The sequence below is a fragment of the Mus caroli genome, unplaced genomic scaffold (genome assembly GCF_978045245.1).
Source record: "Mus caroli unplaced genomic scaffold, Mus_caroli_1 scaffold_5, whole genome shotgun sequence".
NCBI lineage: Eukaryota > Metazoa > Chordata > Mammalia > Rodentia > Muridae > Mus > Mus caroli.
The window spans coordinates 51,240,825-51,261,126 of NW_028227260.1; the positions used below are offsets into that span (position 1 = coordinate 51,240,825).

General features: G+C 37.4%; 1 pseudogene; it reads left to right on the forward strand.

Annotated features, from left to right (window-relative positions):
• Nucleotides 1-1,151: 1,151 nt before the first annotated feature.
• LOC110286881 (L-lactate dehydrogenase A chain pseudogene) lies at nt 1,152-6,382 on the forward strand (annotated as a pseudogene).
• Nucleotides 6,383-20,302: the final 13,920 nt, after the last annotated feature.

Sequence of the window (20,302 nt, forward strand, 5' to 3'; positions counted from 1 at the left end):
AGAAAACTGAAGAAACTCTTTCCACAGATATCACCTAAATGATGCTTGGCTCTTATTAATCATAGATCATATTTCAGTCTTAGCTAAGCAGTTTCAATTTCCTGAACAAAACAGAGATTTTGTTTTAGTGATGCTGGTGTCTTGTTAATCACAGCTCATTCTTCATCCCTACCTGGTGCAATGCCATATGTGCTTATATCAAAATATATCAAAAATACCTCTGATGTAATGTTTGAGGTACTCTCAAACTTCTTTCTGAAACTTTACAATCCAGGCCTTTGCACTCACAATTTCTTTCGGCATTGCTATTTTCCAATTAATTGGTAAGCCCTCAATGGCTTTTCCAGCCCAAAATTTCTAACTACTGATTCATTCATCTCCAAAATTACAACATAGGCTATCACAGTAATTTCCAACTCTGTGGTACCAACTTTGCTCTATTTTGGTTTTCTGTTGCTGTGATAAAACAGAGACCAAAGTCAACTTGGGGATGAAATAGCTTATTTACTTCATCTATTATTTAATATAGTCTTGCACCAAAAGAAGAAAAGGAAGGAGCTAAAAGAGGGAACCCTGAGTCAGAAACTGAAGCAAAGCCATAGATAACTGGTACTTGTTTTTCCCCCAGGGTTTACTGCCTTTCTTTTCTAAGGCAAACTAATATCACTTTCCATTAGGAGCAACATTCACAGTTCTCTGGGCACTCTTATATCAATAATTAATTAAGAAATCTCCCCACAGACAAACTCAGAGACCAACATTAGGGAGAAATTTCAAATTTGCCACTTCTCAGGTGACTTTAGTTTGTATCAAGTTGACAGAAACTAAAAAGCACAAAGAAAATATCAAGAAAGTTGAACACAAAGGCATTTTATCCTTTTAGAGGATTAGAGCTTTCTAAGTCACCTATACCTTAATATTTCTCTATATTTGGCTTGAAGTTTGAAGTTCTAGCAAGAACAATAAGACAACTAAAGGAGATACAAATTGGAAAACTCGAAGTATCACTATTTGCAAATGATATAATATTACTTATAAGAATCCCAAAAAATTCTACCAGAAAACTCCTGCAGCTGATGAACTCCTCAACAAAGTGCTGGATACAAAATCAACTCAAATAAATAATTAGCCCTCCTCTACACAAGTGATAAATGGGGTAAGAAAGAAGTTAGTGAAAGAGTACTCTTTATAATAGCCACAAGTAACATAGAATACCTTTGTGTAAGTATAACCAAGCATGTGAAAGAACCATATGACAAGAACTTAAAGTCTCAGAAGAAAGAAACTGAGGAAGATACCATGAGGTTGAAAAGTCTCCATTGCTCAAGGATTATAGGATTAACATAGGGAAAATGGCTATCTAAAACCAAAAGCAAGCTACACATTCAATGCAATTCCCATCAAAATCCTAACACAATTTTTCACAAATCTTGAAACATTAATTCTCAACTTCATATGGCAAAAAAAAAAACAACAGCTAAAATTATCCTGAAAAATAAAACACTTCTAGAGGTATCCCTACCTTCAAGATGTACTACAGAACAATATTAATAAAAAGCTGCATGATAGTTGCATAGAAACAAATAGCTGGATGAATGAAATCAAATTGAAAACCCATTCATATTCCCACACACATATGGACATTTGATTTTTGAGAAAGAAGTCCAAACCTTACAATGGAAAATAGAAAACTTCTCCAACAAATGGTGCTGGCACAAGTGGATGTCTGCATGTAGAAAAATGCAAATTCATCCATATTTATCACCTTGCAAAAATCTCAAGTTCAAATGGATCCTAGATCTCAACCAGACACATTTAAACTAATAGAAAGCAGGAAAAAGCCTTGAACATGTAGGTAGAGGAGACAACTCCCTGAACAGAACACCAAAGGCTTAGGCACTAAGGTCCATGATTATAAGTTTAACTTCATGAAATGGAAGAGCTTCTGTAAGTCAAAGGACATAGTCATCAGGACACAATTGCAGTCTATAGAATTGGAAAACTTCCAAAAGATCCACTATATCTGATAGGTTACCACGAAGAATCTATAAAAACACAAGAAATTAATCACTGACAATCCAAATAACTCAATTAAAATGTGGGGTAAAGAGCTAAACAGAATTCTCAATAGAGGAATCTTCAATGATTGAGAAGCAGCAAAAGAAATGTTCAAAATTCTAACATCCTTAGTGAGCAGGGAAATGCAAATCAAAAGGACACTGAGATTTCACCATATATCCATGAGAATGGCTAAAATCAAACTCTCAAATGACAGCACATGCTGACAAGATTGTGGAGGTTCTCCACTGCTGGAGGGAGTGCAAACTTGTATAGCCACTAGGGAAATCAATCAGAAAACTGGGAAACATTCTTCCAACTTGTGAACCATCTATACCACTCCTGGGCATGTACTAAAAAAGTGTTCTGCCATTCCATAAGGACACATGCTCAATTATGTTCACAGAAGCCTTCTTCTTAATAGCCAGAAATGAGAAACAACCTAGGTATCTCTCAACAGAATAATGGACACAGAAAATGTGGCATATCCACACAATTGAATAATATTTAACCATTAATAAAAAGAACATCATGAGTTTCTTGGATAAATGGATGGAAGTAGAAATCATCCTGATTGTGGTAAGCCAGAACCAAAGGGACATCTGTGATATGTATTCACTCTTTTCTCTCTCTCTCTCTCTCTCTCTCTCTCTCTCTCTCTCTCTCTCTCTCTCTCTCTCTCTCTCTCTCTCTCTCTCTCTCTATCATTTTATGCCTTGACATTGCAAGTGATATCTTCTTCCAGTTTCCCCTCCACAAACTCCCCATCCTATCTCCTGTCCCCCTCCCCTTTGCCTCTATGAGGGTGTTCCTCTACCAACTCACTCACTCCCCTCTAACTGCTGTAGCATCATACTATGCTTGGGCATCAAGCCTTCACAGTACCAATGACCTGGCCTTCCACTGATGCCCTACAAGGCTGTCCTCTGCTACTTAAGCATCTGGAGCCATGGCTCCCTCCATGTATACTTTTTGGTTGATGGTTTAATCCCTGGGAGCACTAGATGGTCTGATTAGTTGATATTGTTCTTCCTATGGGGTTGAAATCACCTTCAGATCCTTCAGTTCTTCCCTTATCTCATGCATTGGGGTCCCTGAGCTCAGTCCAACATTTGACTGTAAGTATCTGCAAATGTATTAGTCAGGTGCTGACTGAATCCCCCAGGGAACAGCCATACCACACTTCTGTCTACAAGCATCAGCAATAGTGTCAGGGTTTGATGTCTGTAGATGGCATGGAGTGGTCTCTAAATGGCAATTCCTTCAGTCTCTGCTCCAATTTTTTTCCCCAATATTTCCTATAGATAGCAGCAATTCTGGGTTAAAAATTTTGAGGTGGGTAGGTGGCCCCCAACCTGAGGATATGCCTATCTACTGAAGGTAGTCTCACCAGGTTCTATCTCCCTCTTGTTGGGTATTTTCACTAAATTCATCCCTTGTGTCCTGGGAGCCTCTTGCTTCCCTGGCTCCTGTGACATTCTAGTGGATATTTCCAGGTCCTTATCCCCTACTGCTACATATTTCTATTCAATTACTTCACCCTCTGTACTTCTCTCCTATCACTTATCATACTTGATCCTGTACCCCCCTTTTCCATTCCCCTCCTCTATTCCTCACAGGTCTCTCCCTCCATCTACCTCATATGATTATTTTATTCCCCCTTCTATGTAGGTTTGAATAACTCACATTGTGGTCTTCCTTGTTCTTAAGCTCCATATGGTTTGTAGGTAGTATCGTGGGTATTCTGAGCTCTTAGGCTAATATAAACTTAACAGTGAGTACATACCATGTGTGTTCTTTTGTGTCTGGTTTACCTCACTCAGGATGATATTTTCTAGTTCCATTTATCTACCTTCAAATTTCACGAAGTCATTGTTTTTAATAGCTGAGTAGTACTGCATCGTGTAAATGTGTCACATTTTCTGTATCCATTCTTCTTTTGGGGGAAATCTGGGTTGTTTCCAGCTTCTGCCTGTTATAAATAAGACTGTGTAAATTCAGTGGAATGTGTGTCCTTGTTATATATGTTGGAGCATCATTTGGGTATATGCCCAGGAGTGCTATGCCTGGGTCTTCAGGTAGAACTATTCACAATTTTTCTGAGGAACTACCAGATTGTTCTCGAAAGTGGTTTTACAAGCTTACAATATCATCAGCAATGGAGGAGTGTGCCTCTTTCTCCATATGCTTGTCAACATCTCCTGTCACCTGAGTTTTTGAATTTAGCCACTCTGATATGGGTGAGGTGGAGTATCATGGTCATGTTGATTTGCATTTCAATGACTAATGATGTTGAACATTTCTTTGGGTACTTCTTTTTGTTCTAGACCTTTCAGATATACTATTTAACTGCTTTGGTGATGCTTGGATCTGTGACTCCTGCTCTCTTTCCTATGTTTTCCATCTCTAGGATTGTCTCCCTTTGTGATTTCTTTAATGTTTCTATTTTAATTTTTAGATCCTGGGCAGCTTTGTTTAATTCCCTCAGCAATTTAATTGTGTTTTCTCTTTAAGGGCTTGTACTTGTTTACCTGTGTTCTCCTGTATCTCTTTTAGTGAGTAATTTATATCCTTCTTAAGTTACTCTAACATCTTCATGAGATATAATTTTTAGATCTGAATCTTGCTTTTCAGGTGGGTTGGTATATCCAGTGCTTGCTTTGGTGGGAGAACTAGTTCTGATGTTGCCAAGAAGTACTGGTTTCTGATGCTTAAGCTCTTTTCATTGTCTCTCTCCATCTTTTTATCTCTGGTGTTACCTGCACTTGCTGTCTCTGACTAGAGCCTGTCCCTCTTCTGAGTCTGGTTGTGTTGAACCCCCTTGGGTCAAACTCTCCCTGGGTATGGGAGGGGGTCTGGAGGGTCTGTTCTGTGAGCCTGGCTATGTGAGAAAACCCTAGGTTCGAGTTGTCTCTGGATATGTGTGGTGTGGAGAGTGTGCTGGAGCATAAGATGCAAACCAGAAGGAACATGTGTCTCCAGCTTGGGGAGAGTTCCTGTGTCCTCTGGTCCTCAGGGGCCCCAGTTAGCTGTAGAATTGAGGCAGGGTTGCAGCCTCATTTGTGATCCTGGGTGGTTCAGAACTCCTGGAGCTCAAGCTGTCTCTGGGTGTGAAGGAAGTGGGTTGGGATCTGGAGCACAGTATGTTGATATTAGTCATAAATTTCAAGATACCTAACAAACTCAAAGAAGCCAAATAACAAGGACAGGAAAAAGAGGACATTTGTATCTTTCTCAGAAAAGGAAACAAAGTGCTGGAGCCACTGTTGCCGAGCCCAGGCCACACTGCTTCTGCTTGCCCATCACTCCCATCATGCACTAGTGGTCTCAAAAATTCAAAGTCCAAGATAGCAACCCTTAAGGACCAGCTGATTGTGAATCTCCTTAAGGAAGAACAGGTTCCTCAGAACAAGTTGGGGTTGGTGCTGTTGGCATTGTTTGTGTCATGAGTATCTTAATGAAGGACTTCGCAGAGGAGCTTGCCCTTGTTGATGTCATGGAAGACAAACTAAAGGGTGTGATGATGGATCTCCAGCATGACAGCATTTTCCTTAAAACACCAAAAATTGTCTCTAGCACAGACTATTGTGTAACTGCAAACTTCAAGCTGGTCATCATCACAACTCAGGCCCATGAGCAAGAGGGAGAGAGCCGACTCAATGTGGTCCAGAGGAATGTGAATATCTTCAAGTTCATCCTTCCGAACATTGTGAAGTACAGTCCACACTGCAAGCTGCTTATTGTCTCATATCCAGTGGCAACCTTGACCTATGTGGCTTGGAAAATTAGTGGCTTTCCCAAAAGCCAAGTTATTGGAAGTGGTTGCAATCTGGATTCAGCTCGGTTCCTTTATCTGATGGAAGAAGGCTGGGAGTTCACCCACTGAGCTGCCACGTCTGGTTCTGGGAGAACATGGAGCCTCCAGTGTGCCTGTGTGGAATGGTGTGAATGTTGCCGGTATCTCCCTGAAGTCTCTGATCCCAGAACTGGGCACTGATGCAGACAAGGAGCAGTGGAAGGAGGTTCACAAGCAGGTGGTAAACAGTGTGTATGAGGTGTGTATGAAAGGTCCTGGGCCATTGGCCTCTCTGTGGCAGACTTGGCCGAGAGCATAATGAAGAACCTTAGGTGGGTGCATCCCATTTCTACCATGATTAAGGGTCTCTATGGAATCAATGATGATGTCTTCTTCAGTGTCCCATGTATTCTGGGACAAAATGGAATCACGGATGTTGTGAAGGTGACACTGACTCCTGAAGAAGAGGCCCGCCTAAAGACAAGTGCAGATACCCTCTGGGTAATCCAAAAGGAGCTGCAGTTCTAAAGTCTTCCCAGTGTCCTAGCACTTTACTGTCAAGGTTGCAGCAGTGTCTCTAGGGAGACCACACTCTTCTCATCTGAGCCGTGGTTAGTATAATGGTGTTGAGGTAGTGTGGGGAAACATCTCAGTTCCCACAGCTCTGCCCTGCTGCCAAGTAGTACTTGTGTAGTGGTAACCTGATTAGTGTGACAGTCCCACTGTCTCCAAGACACACTACCAACTGTGAAGGCTTCAATTATCCTGTAAGCCTGCTGCATTGCTGCCCTATGCATCCTCAACAAACATGCTTAGGCCAACAAGTTCCCAGTTAGTCATAATCTCGCTCCAGTGTTTATGTCCATTATATATATCTTGTGCATAAATGTTCTATAGGATATTTTATGTATTATATGTGTCTGTAGTGTGCATTGCAATATTATGTGAAACGTAAGATCTGCATACGGATGATGGAACCAACCACTCAATTGTCATTCCAATGAAAACACCAAATAAACCTTGATCAGTGAAAAAAAAAAAAAGGAATGGAAACAAAATTTATAGCAGAGTTTGAAAGAGGAGTGGAGTAAAGAAATGATACCCCTAATCATAAATGGATAAAAAGGTATATTTCTTAGAAAATAATAATTTTAGCACAAAAAGGTTTATAACAAGGACCTAATTATAGTTGAACCACCTCAAACTCAAGTTAAAATCTAATTTCTAGTGCAAAAACTCAAAGAAAAAATACTTTATAACATACTTCAACAACAATGACTCTTGAATGGAATAAAATTTTCCCCATGAAATTTAGCCATTTTGCCATTTTGCTTTCTGCCCTGCAGAATCATATTTTTTTACAAACCAAATTATAAGGGCACAGGCAAACATATTGGAAGTAATACATAGCCTTACCAGACAAAGAAACTAAGCACTGAAATTCTCATTTTGTGTCTCAAAGAGGAAAATTAAATATATTTAGATTCAATTTATGTCTATATTATTACCACTTCATCACTTATTTCATAGAATTAGGTTGTTAAGCACATAGAGATAACCCACTCACCTTTGATCCCAAAAGTATTGTTTCTGATATTGTTCTACTAGTAGATGATGTTCATTCATCTTAGAACAATAATACACTAACCAGTTTAGGTGCTGTTAGTCCTTCAACAGCTATTCATGGAGTCTAAGTGTTTTGAGATACAAGACGTTTCTTCAAGATTTCAAAGCCAGTTTTAGAAGAAATTAGTCTACCTGATTATAAAGATTAGTTTGCAGTGTCCTGGGATCACTTTTCAGCATGAAGTATTTTGAATTTATTCTGAAGTTCTAAAGTCTTCTTCCCATTATATTAATAATGCAAACCTAAATCTAGTTTCTGTTATATAAATTTCCTGAATCTTTACCTAGGAGGCACATACCAGCCTCATGCCTCAGACTTCCTTTGAAATCACCATGGCATCTTCTGTGCTTTACTTTCTACTTGGGAATAATCTTATTGGTCTTCCTTTAGTGTGTCTAATTAACTTTTCTTTAAGGATGAATTTATAAGCCTATTATATTTAAGAGATGGCAGAGAAAATAGTTCCTAGCCACATATAGTATACTACCCCATAATTCACTTATGCAAAAGAAATATAATTATTTTACATAAAATCAGCTCAATAATATTAGTTTCTGTCTTCAACTTTTCATTCTTTCATCACTACCTACGTTCTGTCTAATGATAGTTCATGTTAATGTGTTAATTTTTGAATGCTCTACTAGACTATGTTTTCCATTATGGCATGATCTTAATTTGGTTATAAAATATCCTGATAGTAAAGTTTTATTCAACAATTTATTTGCCATCAAGCTTTTATCCTAAGCCTCTGAAACTGTTGACTTCTGCCTAAACTGATTTGCACACTTACTTTTAAATGCATATTTGATTGTGAAGCTGCATGAAGCAGCCATGTAAAGAAGAATCTCAAAAACTTATTTTCCACATACTCTTTACTTAGTTTGCTCATGAGCACATACCTTGTTTCTCCTTCTCTTTTTGAGGTACTTATGATTAATTCCAGAGCTTCACACAAGCTAGGCAATTCCTCTCTCCATCACTGAGTTTCATTCCATCTCTCATCCCAACTTTGTTCTTTTTGTCAAGCAAATTTTTTATCATGAGCAATCTACCTCAGTGTTTTTTCAGGTAATTGTAGATCAAGTTTCCCTTTAAGTGTTCCAAATTTCTCCCAAGTAAGGAGTATAATAATATGAAAATTATTGTATCTCAATATTTAGTAGTATTTTCCCAAGCATTTTGAATTGGTTTCCTATTAGAAAATGTATTAGAAATATATTTTATCAAAAACTGTTTAAAATCCCATAATAATCTCACTAGACACAGAAATCGAAAATACATTCATGATGAAAAAGCTAAGAATATTAAGAAATTTCTATAACTTGAAAAGGCTTTCTGTGAAAAGAGTACAATTACCAATATATTTTTTACTTCACAAATAAGAAAAACATATCCACTGTGATTACATCCATTTAATACTGGATAGTAGAGTCCATGAGGACAGAGCAGAACAAAGAAAAACAAATGAAAATTGCATATTTGTTTTGGTAAAAAAGTAATAGCATCTTTTTAAAAAGGCTAAGATATCTTTGTCCTGGAATATACAAAAGAAAAATACTCTAAGTACATCAAAACAAGAAAACACCTCATGAAATTTAAACAAAACAAGTAGCATGACGAAAGACAGTAAAGAAGAAATTCAATGTTTTAGTGAGTATTTAAAATCTAATGTTAAGAAAACAATTTCATTGTTAGTTGTTATAACATTAAAGGAGTAAATCCTTCAAAATTAACAAAAGAATAATTAGACAACTGCTAAGCATTGTTAAAAGACATTTTGTGAGCCGGGCGTGGTGGCGCACGCCTTTAATCCCAGCACTCGGGAGGCAGAGGCAGGCAGATTTCTGAGTTCAAGGCCAGCCTGGTCTACAGAGTGAGTTCCAGGGCAGCCAAGGCTACACAGAGAAACCCTGCCATGAAAAACCAAATAAATAAATAAGTAAATAAATAAATAAATAAATAAATAAATAAATAAATAAATAAATAAAGACATTTTGTATGTTCTCTTATACAATAAAATAACCTATGTGTGCATGTGTGGGTGTATGTGTATGCATGTTTGTATGTGTACATCTCTCTATATGCACTAAAACTTAAGTATTAGAATAGTTATAGTTGTACTTACCTTAATATATAATGAAACTATAAATTATACAGGTGCTTATCAATATCACAAAATGTAAATAATAATCATGATAATAAATCACTTATAAGAAGTTGACTTCAAAAGTCACATTCTTAAGTAAAATAATTCATAAAATAAATATACTATAATATACATATAGAATAGTAAATTCACATACAATATTTTATATAAGAACCATGATTAGAAACTAAAAACAATTCTTAATAAAGTGCAGAAAAATAGTTTAGTCTCATTTCGAACAATTCTGAAAACTATTTATTCATATGAAATTGAAAACAAATCCCTGAGACCTGAAATAAAAAATAAAGTAGTTGCTTCAATTCAGTCCACTTGCACTCAAGTGTCACAGAAACTGTCACCCAGGACTATCAATCTGTCTCTATTCATCAAGTGAGTGTTTTATCTGTTCTGTGACAGCATTAAAGCTAAATCATTTCATCCACCTGCAACAATGATTCACCCTACCACTATTGTGCTTCTAAGCAAGGACATATGCAAGGATCAACTTCAGGAAAATGGGGAATCAGAGCAAAATTTGCCATTCAATTGAAGATCAAAGGAAATTAATTTGTCTCAAAAATAGGTTGTTTCATATAAATCTACAGTAATATCCTTTAATATACTATAGCTATGAATTGAGTATGAGCTTTACTCAAATATGGGAAAAGAATCAGGCAATTTTATGTTATCTGGAGATAGTCTTATTCTATTTGAATAGAGTAAATTTAGTATCTCCTAGGCATATAACACATATTCAGAAAAAATATCTGTGATAGAAGGCATCTATTGATTAATCCATCCAACCACCATCCATTTATCTAAATTTACGTATCTATGTATTTGTCTATATAAACTTTTTCTAGCTCATACTTTTGCCCAAAATAAGTTCAAAATATAAAATAATAATACAATGTAAAAAAGTCTGTATTGGATAGAAGAAAAAGCAAATCATTAGTTTTACCCAGATATGAACACTATGAACTACAATAAGGACTGACTTGGCAAGCCATGTCCATTTGGAACTACAGTGACACAAATATCATTTAAGTAACTAACCACTTTCTCATTGCATTTAAGTCTCACTTCACAAAATGAACTTCATATTTGTTACCAATATTGATGCTAAAATCCTATGGATATATTCATAGACTTCAGAGTTGAACACAATAATATTAATCTTCAAACCAGACATACATTAAACTTAATCTTGATGACTTGTGATTTTATCTGAAGAATAGATAATTACAATTCTCCTTATAGAGGCTTCTCTTTGTAGTGCACAGTAATTAACCCAGAGTCCCACAATTTGCCAAGGTGCAGAAAATAATAAACAAAAGAATATTCATCCTTAAATGGGACATTTATATAACATACTCTTCTCCAAAGCATGAAACATTGTTATGAAAGAGGAGGCAGAATGCTAGTAAGAGCCAGAGACAGTGAATGACTACAACAAAACAATATCTTCTAGGAAGAACATGGAGGTGCATGTATAAATTCACACAGATTATAACAAAAAGTGCAAATCTGTGCAAGCTCAAGACCCACCTTATCCAAGAGACAGGTATATATGATGTCCCACCTCTAGCCTACAGAAAGAGTTAATTTTCGATGAGTATATCCATGGTAAGTCCAAAACAAACCAATGGAAGACCATTTAAGACTATATGTACAGAACACATAGACTTTATAAATGTGCAGAAATATGATCAAAGACAAATTGTTCACTTGTTTCCAGACTTTAGGAGCTTTTATTTCTAGTATTTTCTGCCATTAGGGTTTATTACACAAAATTGTGATTTTTATTTTTAATATTTTTTATTACATCTTTTCCACAATTACATTTCCAATGCTATCCCAAAAGTCCCCCATACCCTCCCCCACCCACTTCCCTAAACACCCATTCCCATTTTTTTTGGCCCTGGCATTCCCCTGTACTGGGGCATATAAAGTTTGCATGTCCAAAGGCCCTCTCTTTCCAGTAATGGCCGACTAGGCCATCTTTTGATACATATGCAGCTAGAGTCAAGATCTCCGGGGTATTGGTTAGTTCATAATGTTGTTCCACCCATAGGGTTGCAGATCCCTTCAGCTCCTTGGGTACTGTCACCAGCTCCTCCATTGGGGGCCCTGTGATCCATCCACTAGCTGATTGTGAGCATCCACTTCTGTGTTTGCCAGGCCCTGGCATAGTCTCACAAGAGACAGCTATATCTGGGTCCTTTCTGCAAAATCATGCTAGAGTATGCAATGGTGTCAGTGTTTGGAAGCTAATTGTGGGGTGGATCCCTGGATAAGGCAGTCTCTAGATGGTCCATTCTTTTGTCACAGCTCCAAACATTGTCTCTGTAACCCCTTCCATGGGTGTTCTGTAACCAATTCTAAGGAGGGAGATAGTGTCCACACTTCAGGCTTCATTCTTCTTGAGTTTCATGTATTTAGCAAACTGTATCTTATACCTTGGGTATCCTAAGTTTTCGGTTAATATCCACTTATCAGTGAGTACATATTGAGTGAGTTCCTTTGTGATTGTGTTACCTCACTCAGGATGATGCTCTCCAGGTCCATCCATTTGGCTAGGAATTTCATAAATTCATTCTTTTTAATAGCTGAGTAGTACTCCATTGTGTAAATGTACCATATTTTTTGTATCCATTCCTCTGTTGTGGGGCATCTGGGTTCTTTCCAGCTTCTGGCTATTATAAATAAAGCTGCTATGAACATAGTGGAGCATGTGTCTTTTTACCTATTGGGACATCTTCTGGATATATGCCCAGAGGGTTATTGCTGGATCCTCCAGTAGTACTATGTCCATTTTTCTAAGGAACCACCAGACTGATTTCCAGAGTGGTTTGAAATCCCACCAACAATGGAGGAGTGTTCCTCTTTCTCCACATCCTCACCAGCATCTGCTGAAACCTGAAATTTTGATCTTAGCCATTCTGACTGGTGTGAGGTGGAATCTCAGGGTTGTTTTGATTTGCATTTCCCTGATGATTAAGGATGTTGAACATTTTTTTTTCAGGTGCTTCTCTGCCATTCGGTATTCCTCAGGTAAGAATTCTTTGTTCGGGCTGGTGAGATGGCTCAGTGGGTAAGAGCACCCGACTGCTCTTCCAAAGGTCCAGAGTTCAAACCCCAGCAACTACATGGTGGCTCACAACCCTCCGCAACGAGATCTGGCGCCCTCTTCTGGAATGTCTGAAGACAGCTACAGTGTACTTACATATAATAAATAAATGTGTACTTACATATAATAAATAAATAAATCTTTAAAAAAAAAGAATTCTTTGTTCAATTCTGAGCCCCAATTTTTAATGGGGATATTTGATTTTCTGGAGTCCACCTTCTTTAGTTCTTTATGTATATTGGATATTAGTCCCCTATCTGATTTACGATAGGTAAAGATCCTTTCCCAATCTGTTGGTGGTCTTTTTGTCTTATTGACAGTGTCTTTTGCCTTGCAGAAGCTTTGCAGTTTCATGTTGTCCCATTTGTTAATTCTCGATCTTACAGCACAAGCCATTGCTGTTCTATTCAGGAATCTTTCCGCTGTGCCCATATCTTCAAGGCTTTTCCCCACTTTCTCCTCTATAAGTTTCAGTGTCTCTGGTTTTATGTGAAGTTCCTTGATCCACTTAGATTTGATCTTAGTACAAGGAGATAGGAAAGGATCAATTTGCATTCTTCTACGTGATAACAGCCAGTTGTGCCAGAACCATTTGTTGAAAATGCTGTCCTTCTTCCACTGGATGGTTTTAGCTCCCTTGTCGAAGATCAAGTGACCATAGGTGTGTGGGTTCATTTCTGGGTCTTCAATTCTATTCCATTGGTCTACTTGTCTGTCACTATACCAGTAGTACAATGCAGTTTTTATCACAATTGATCTGTAATAAAGCTTTAGGTCAGGCATGGTGATTCCACCAGAGGTTCTTTCATGCTTAAGAAGAGTTTTTGCTATCCTAGTTTTTTTGTTATTCCATATGAATTTGCAGATTGCTCTTTCTAATTCGTTGAAGAATTGAGTTGGAATTTTGATGGGGATTGCATTGAACCTGTAGATTGCTTTTGGCAAGATAGCCATTTTTACAATGTTGATCCTGCCAATCCATGAGCATTGGAAATCTTTCCATCTTCTGAGATCTTCTTTAATTTTTTTCATCAGAGACTTGAAGTTTTATCATACAAATCTTTCACTTCCTTAGTTAGAGTCACACCAAGATATTTTATATTATTTGTGACTATTGAGAAGTGTGTTGTTTCCCTAATTTCTTTCTCAGCCTGTTTATTCTTTGTGTAGAGAAAGGCCCATTGACTTGTTTGAGTTAATTTTATATCCATCTACTTCACCGAAGCTGTTTATCAGGTTTAGGAGTTCTCTGGTGGAATTTTTAGGGTCACTTATATATACTATCATATCATCTGCAAAAAGTGATATTTTGACTTCATCTTTTCCAATTTGTATCCCCTTGATCTCCTTTTGTTGTTGAATTGCTCTGGCTAGGACTTCAAGTATTATGTTGAATAGGTAGAGAGAAAGTAGGCAGCCTTGTCTAGTCCCTGATTTTAGTGGAATTGCTTCAAGCTTCTCACCATTTATTTTGATGTTGGCTACTTGTTTGCTGTAGGTTGCTTTTATCATGTTTAGGTATGGGCCTTGAATTCCTGATCTTTCCAAGACTTTTATCATGAATGGGTGTTGGATCTTGTCGAATGCTATTTCCGCATCTAAGGAGATGATCATGTGGTTTTTGTCTTTGAGTTTGTTTATACAATGGATTACATTGATGGATTTCCATATGTTAAACCATCCCTGCATCCCTGGAATGAAACCTACTTGGTCAGGATGGATGATTGCTTTAATGTGTTCTTGGATTCAGTTAGTGAGAATTTTATGGAGTATTTTTGCATCAATATTCATAAGGGAAATTGGTCTGAATTTCTCTATCTTTGTTGGATCTTTCTGTGGTTTAGGTATCAGAGTAGTTGTGGTTTCATAGAATGAGTTGGGTAGAGTTCCTTCTACTTCCATTTTGTGGAATAGTTTGTGCAGAACCGGAATTAGATCTTCTTTGAAGGTCTGGTAGAACTCTGCAATAAACCCATCTGGTCCTGGGATTTTTTTGGCTGGGAGACTATTAATGACTGCTTCTATTTCTTGAGGGGTTATGGGACTGTTTAGCTCGTTAACTTGACCCTGATTTAACTTTGGTACCTGGTATTTGTCCAGAAATTTGTCCATTTCGTCCAGGTTTTCAAGTTTTGTTGAGTATAGCCTTTTATGGAAGGATCTGATGGTCTTTTGGATTTCTTCAGGGTCTGTTGTTATGTCTCCCTTTTCATTTCTGATTTTGTTAATTAGGATGTTGTCCCTGTGCCCTCTAGTGAGTCTAGCTAAGGGTTTATCTGTCTTGTTGATTTTCTCACAGAACCAACTCCTCATTTGGTTAATTCTTTGAATAGTTCTTCTTGTTTCCACTTGGTTGATTCACCCCTGAGTTTGATTATTTCCTGCCGTCTACTCCTCCTCTTGGGTGAATTTTCTTCCTTTTTTTCTAGAGCTTTTAGATGACTTGTCACACTGCTAGTGTGTGCTCTCTCTAGTTTCTTTTTAGAGGCACTCAGAGCTATGAGTTTCCCTCTTAGAAATGCTTTCATTGTATCCCATAGGTTTGGATATGTTGTGGCTTCATTTTCATTAAACTGTAAAAAGTCTTTAATTTCTTTCTTTATTCCATCCTTGACCAAGGTATCATTGAGAAGAGTGTTGTTCAGTTTCCACGTGAATATTGGCTTTCCATTATTTATGTTGTTATTGAAGATCAGCCTTAGTCCATGGTGGTCTGATAGGATGCATGGGACAATTTCAATATTTTTGTATGTATTCAGGCCTGTTTTGTGACCAATTATATGGTCAATTTTGGAGAAGGTCCCATGAGGTGCTGAGAAGAAGGTATATGCTTTTGTTGTAGGATAAAATGTTCTGTAGATATCTGTTAAGTCCGTTTGTTTCATAACTTTTGTTAGTTTCACTGTGTCCCTGTTTAGTTTCTGTTTCCACAATCTGTCCATTGATGTAAATGGTGTGTTGAAGTCTCCCACTATTATTGTGTGCGGTTCAATGTGTGCTTTGAAATTTACTAACGTGTCTTTAATGAATGTGGCTGCCCTTGCATTTGGGGCATAGATATTCAGAATTGAGAGTTCCTCTTGGAGGATTTTTATCTTTGATGAGTATGAAGTGTCCCTCCTTTTCTTTTTTGATAACTTTGGGTTGGAAGTCGATTTTATTCGAGATCAGAATGGCTACTCCAGCTTGTTTCTTCAGACCATTTGCTTGGAAAATTGTTTTCCAGCCTTTCACTCTGAGGTAGTGTCTGTCATTTTCCCTGAGATAGGTTTCCTGTAAGCAGCAGAATGTTGGTTCCTGTTTGTGTAGCCAGTCTGTTAGTCTATGTCTCTTTATTGGGGAATTTAGTTCATTGATAATAAGAGATATTAAGGAAAAGAAATTGTTACCTCCTTTTATTTTGTTGTTAGAGTTGGCATTCTGTTCTTCTGGCTGTCTTCATTTAGGTTCGTTGAGGGATTACCTTCTTGTTTTTTCTAGGGCGTGGTTCCCTTCCTTGTATTGTTTTTTTGTTTTTTTGTGGTTTTTTTTGTTTTTTTTTTTCTGTTATTATCCTTTGAAAGGCTGGATTCGTGGAAAGATAATGGGTGAATTTGGTTTTGTCATGGAATACTTTGGTTTCTCCATCTATGTTAATTGAGAGTTTGGCCGGGTATAGTAACCTGCGCTGGCATTTGTGTTCTCTTAGAGTCTGTATAACATCTGTCCAGGCTCTTCTGGCTTTCATAGTCTCTGGTAAAAAGTCTGGTGTAATTCTTATAGGCCTGCCTTTATATGTTACTTGACCTTTCTCCCTTACTGCTTTTAATATTCTATCTTTATTTAGTGCATTTGTTGTTCTGATTATTATGTGTCGGGTGGAATTTCTTTTCTGGTCAGTCTATTTGGAGTTCTGTAGGCTTCTTTTATGATCATGGGCATCTCTTTCTTTAGGATTGGGAAATTTTCTTCTATTATTTTGTTAAAGATATTTGCTGGCCATTTAAGTTGAAAATCTTCATTCTCATCAACTCTTATTATCTGTAGGTTTGGTCTTTTCATTGTGTCCTGTATTTCCTGGATGTTTTGAGTTAGGATCCTTTTGCATTTTGTATTTTCTTTGATTTTATGCCGATGTTCTCTATGGAATCTTCTGCACCTGAGATTCTCTCTTTCATCTCCTGTATTCTGTTGCTGATGCTTGCATCTATGGTTTCAGATTTCTTTCCTAGGATTTCTATCTCCAGCTTTGCCTCACTTTGGGTTTTCTTTATTGTGTCTACTTCCCTTTTTAGGTCTAGTATGGTTTTGTTCATTTCCATCACCTGTTTGGATGTGTTTTCCTGTTTTTCTTTAAGGACTTCTACTTGTTTGGTTGTGTTTTCCTTTTTTTTCTTTAAGGACCTGTAACTCTTTAGCCATGCTCTCCTGTATTTCTTCAAGTGAGTTATGAAAGTCCTTCTTGATGTCCTCTACCATCATCATGATATATGCTTTTAAATCTGGGTCTAGATTTTCGGTTGTGTTGGGGTGCCCAGGACTAGGTGGGGTGGGAGTGCTACGTTCTGATGATGGTGAGTAGTCTTGATTTCTGTTAGTAGGATTCTTAAATTTGCCTTTCGCCATCTGGTAATCTCTGAAGATATCTGTTATAGTTGTCTCTGGTTAGAGCTTATTCCTCAGGTGACTCTGTTAGCCTCTATCAGCCGACCTGGGAGGCTGGCTCTCTCCTTAGTTTCAGTGGTCAGAGAATTCTCTGCAGGCAAGCTCTACTCTTGCAGGGAGGGTGCCCAGATATCTGGTATTCAAAACTGCCTCCTGGCCGAAGTTGTGTTCCACTCGCCAGAAGTCTTAGGATCCGGTGGGGAATCCTGTGTGGGTCCTTGCTGGTGTTTGGAGACTCCACTGGCAAGGCACCCTGGTGCTTGAGTAGACCGGAAGGTACTTGTGCCCCAGTTCAGACTGGGTTGCCTGCTTCCCTAGTTAATGCAGTCTTAGTTCCTGCACAATTGGATTGGAGCAGGCGCTGTGTTCCACTCACCAAAGGTCTTAGGATCCCGTGGGGAATCCAGTGCGAGTCCTTGCGGGTGTCCAGAGACTCCTCTGGTAAGGCACCCCGGTGCTCAAGTCAAAATTGTGATTTTTATCTTTTAACAAAGTTAATACTTTATGAAATGTTCTCATAGATTTGAAGATTTCTTTGTTTTATGCCATCAGCAATTTTTTTTGTGTGTGTTTTTTGTTTTGGTTTGGTTTTTTTTTTTGCAGAAGTGAAACTTTCTTTGTCAGAACTCATCAAGATCAAAATATCAGAGCTCTTTTTTTTGCACATCTGTGTTGTAGATTAATAAATTGGACAATTTTAAGAAACATAAAATATGCAAACTAGCTTTTCTTATTTAAAATGTTTGTATTAACTATACCAGTTTAATCTAGAGATTTATTTTTTAAATGTATATGCCTTCTTTTATGTGTGAGTACTCATACATGTGTGTGGATGTCAGAGGATGCCACCATGTGAGAGTTGATTTCTCCTTTCCACCACTTGGGTTGTGGGGATTAAACTCAAGTAGTCAGTCTTAGTGGCAAGCACCTGAATAGCAATCTTTTCCTTCTCCTATGATGATGTATTAGACAGAAATCAAGAAGCATATCATTATAACTATATTTTAGGATGAACTTTGGCTTGGAAAAGATTCCCTAAAGGATGCAAATGGCATTAATAAGTAAAAGTAAAATATCTCAGAGAAATATTTTCCACATATGCTTTTCGAATATGATCCCACTCTCTGGTTGCCTGATTGGGCTTCTGAATAATAATTCTAATTTCTGTGTGATTATTAAATTCATCTAGATAACTTATTGTGTTTTATGTGAATAATATTTGAAGCATCCCACTCATGAGGAAATATTGTGAGTGGGAGACACTTGGACCAGGCCTTAAAACCCAAAATTTAAAATACTGGAACTGAAGAACTGTAAATTATAACACAACATAGGCTTTTTATGTAAGATACAACAAATAAACATTTTTAAAAGAAGAGTAGTAGATTTAAATAGTGTAAGATCTTTACATATTTAAACAAATATGTAAACAAAAGGCTTAAAATTAATTTACCCTTTATGAATTTGACTATACTATAAGTATATGGCCTTGAGATATACGTTGAGTGCTTACTTGACAAAATATAGTAAGATGTTGTGGTGGTTTACATGAGAAATGCCCCTCATGGTCTCAAGCATTTAAAGATTTGCTCACTAGTTGCTGATGCACTTTCAGGGTGTTTAGGAAGTATTGTATCCTTGCCTAACTAAGGTCAGTCTTTGGGATTGAAAGTCTCTCCAGTCTTTCAATTCACTCTCTTTGCTTAATGTTTTGCTTTTACATATAGGATACAACTTTTCATTCCAGCCATTGACTACTTGTTACCATGCCTACATTCAGCTATAATTAATAGATGAAATAAACCCTTCCTTCCTCAATTTGCTTTTGTTCATGATGTTTATCACAGAAACAGAAATATTACCTAAAATAAAAATTGGTACTAGGAGTGTGCTATGGCTATGATAGAAATGGATATGTTGCTTTTGTTGAGAATTAGATAAGTGTCTAAACTAGGCTAGAAACATCGTTGAGTATTCTGAGCTCAGTTGGCTATTCTGTGGCATCTTGGAAGACACACCTGAGAGAGGTACAGAAGATAGAGGCCTGACTTCAGATGTTTCAAAGGAAATCAAAGATTATACAAGAGCTACTCATGTGATCTTTTAGCAAAGAATATGTGATTTCTGGACATTTCGTTCTAATGAATTGGCTGGAATTAAAAAGAGACCAACCTCACTTAAGTGAAACCTTAGCTTTAGTGGAATAAAAGATGCTGGATAGCTGAGATTGAAAAGTTCAATGTGATCAAAATAAGACCAGTGTTGTCATTGAAGTAAAATATTCTGGACAGCACAGAGAAGCTGCTATCCAAAATAGAACAAGTCTACATATCATACAGGCAAAAGAACTTAGCAATGTGTAAGTCTTCCAAGTGTTACTAGTTCTGGTGTCATGAATATTACAGGATTCAAGGGATCATGGAATGAACAGTTGAGGCTTAGCATTTTGAAACAGCAGAAGGTCTTTAGAATGTATAAATGCAATTTCAGTAAAAGCTCAGAGCTTGATACCACATGTCATGTTAGAAGTACTTAAAGGAGGCTAAGAAGCCATTTGAAATAAACCACTCACTGTAACTCCTTCAATGTGTATGTTGTTTCCCCTTCTAAGAAGGATCTAAGTATTCACACTTTGGTGTTCCTTCTTCTTGAGTTTCATGTGGATTGTGAATTGTACCTTGGGTATTCCAATTTTCTCTGCTAATATTCACTTATCAGTTGGTGCATACCATGTGTGTTTGTGAATGGGTCAAAATGTGGAGTAGAGACTGAAGGAATGACCATCCAGAGACTGCTCCACCTGGGGATCCATCCCATTTACAGTCACCAAGCCCAGGCACTTTTGTGGAATGCCAAGAAGTGCTTACTGACCAAAGCCAGTTTTAGCTGTCTCCAGAGAGT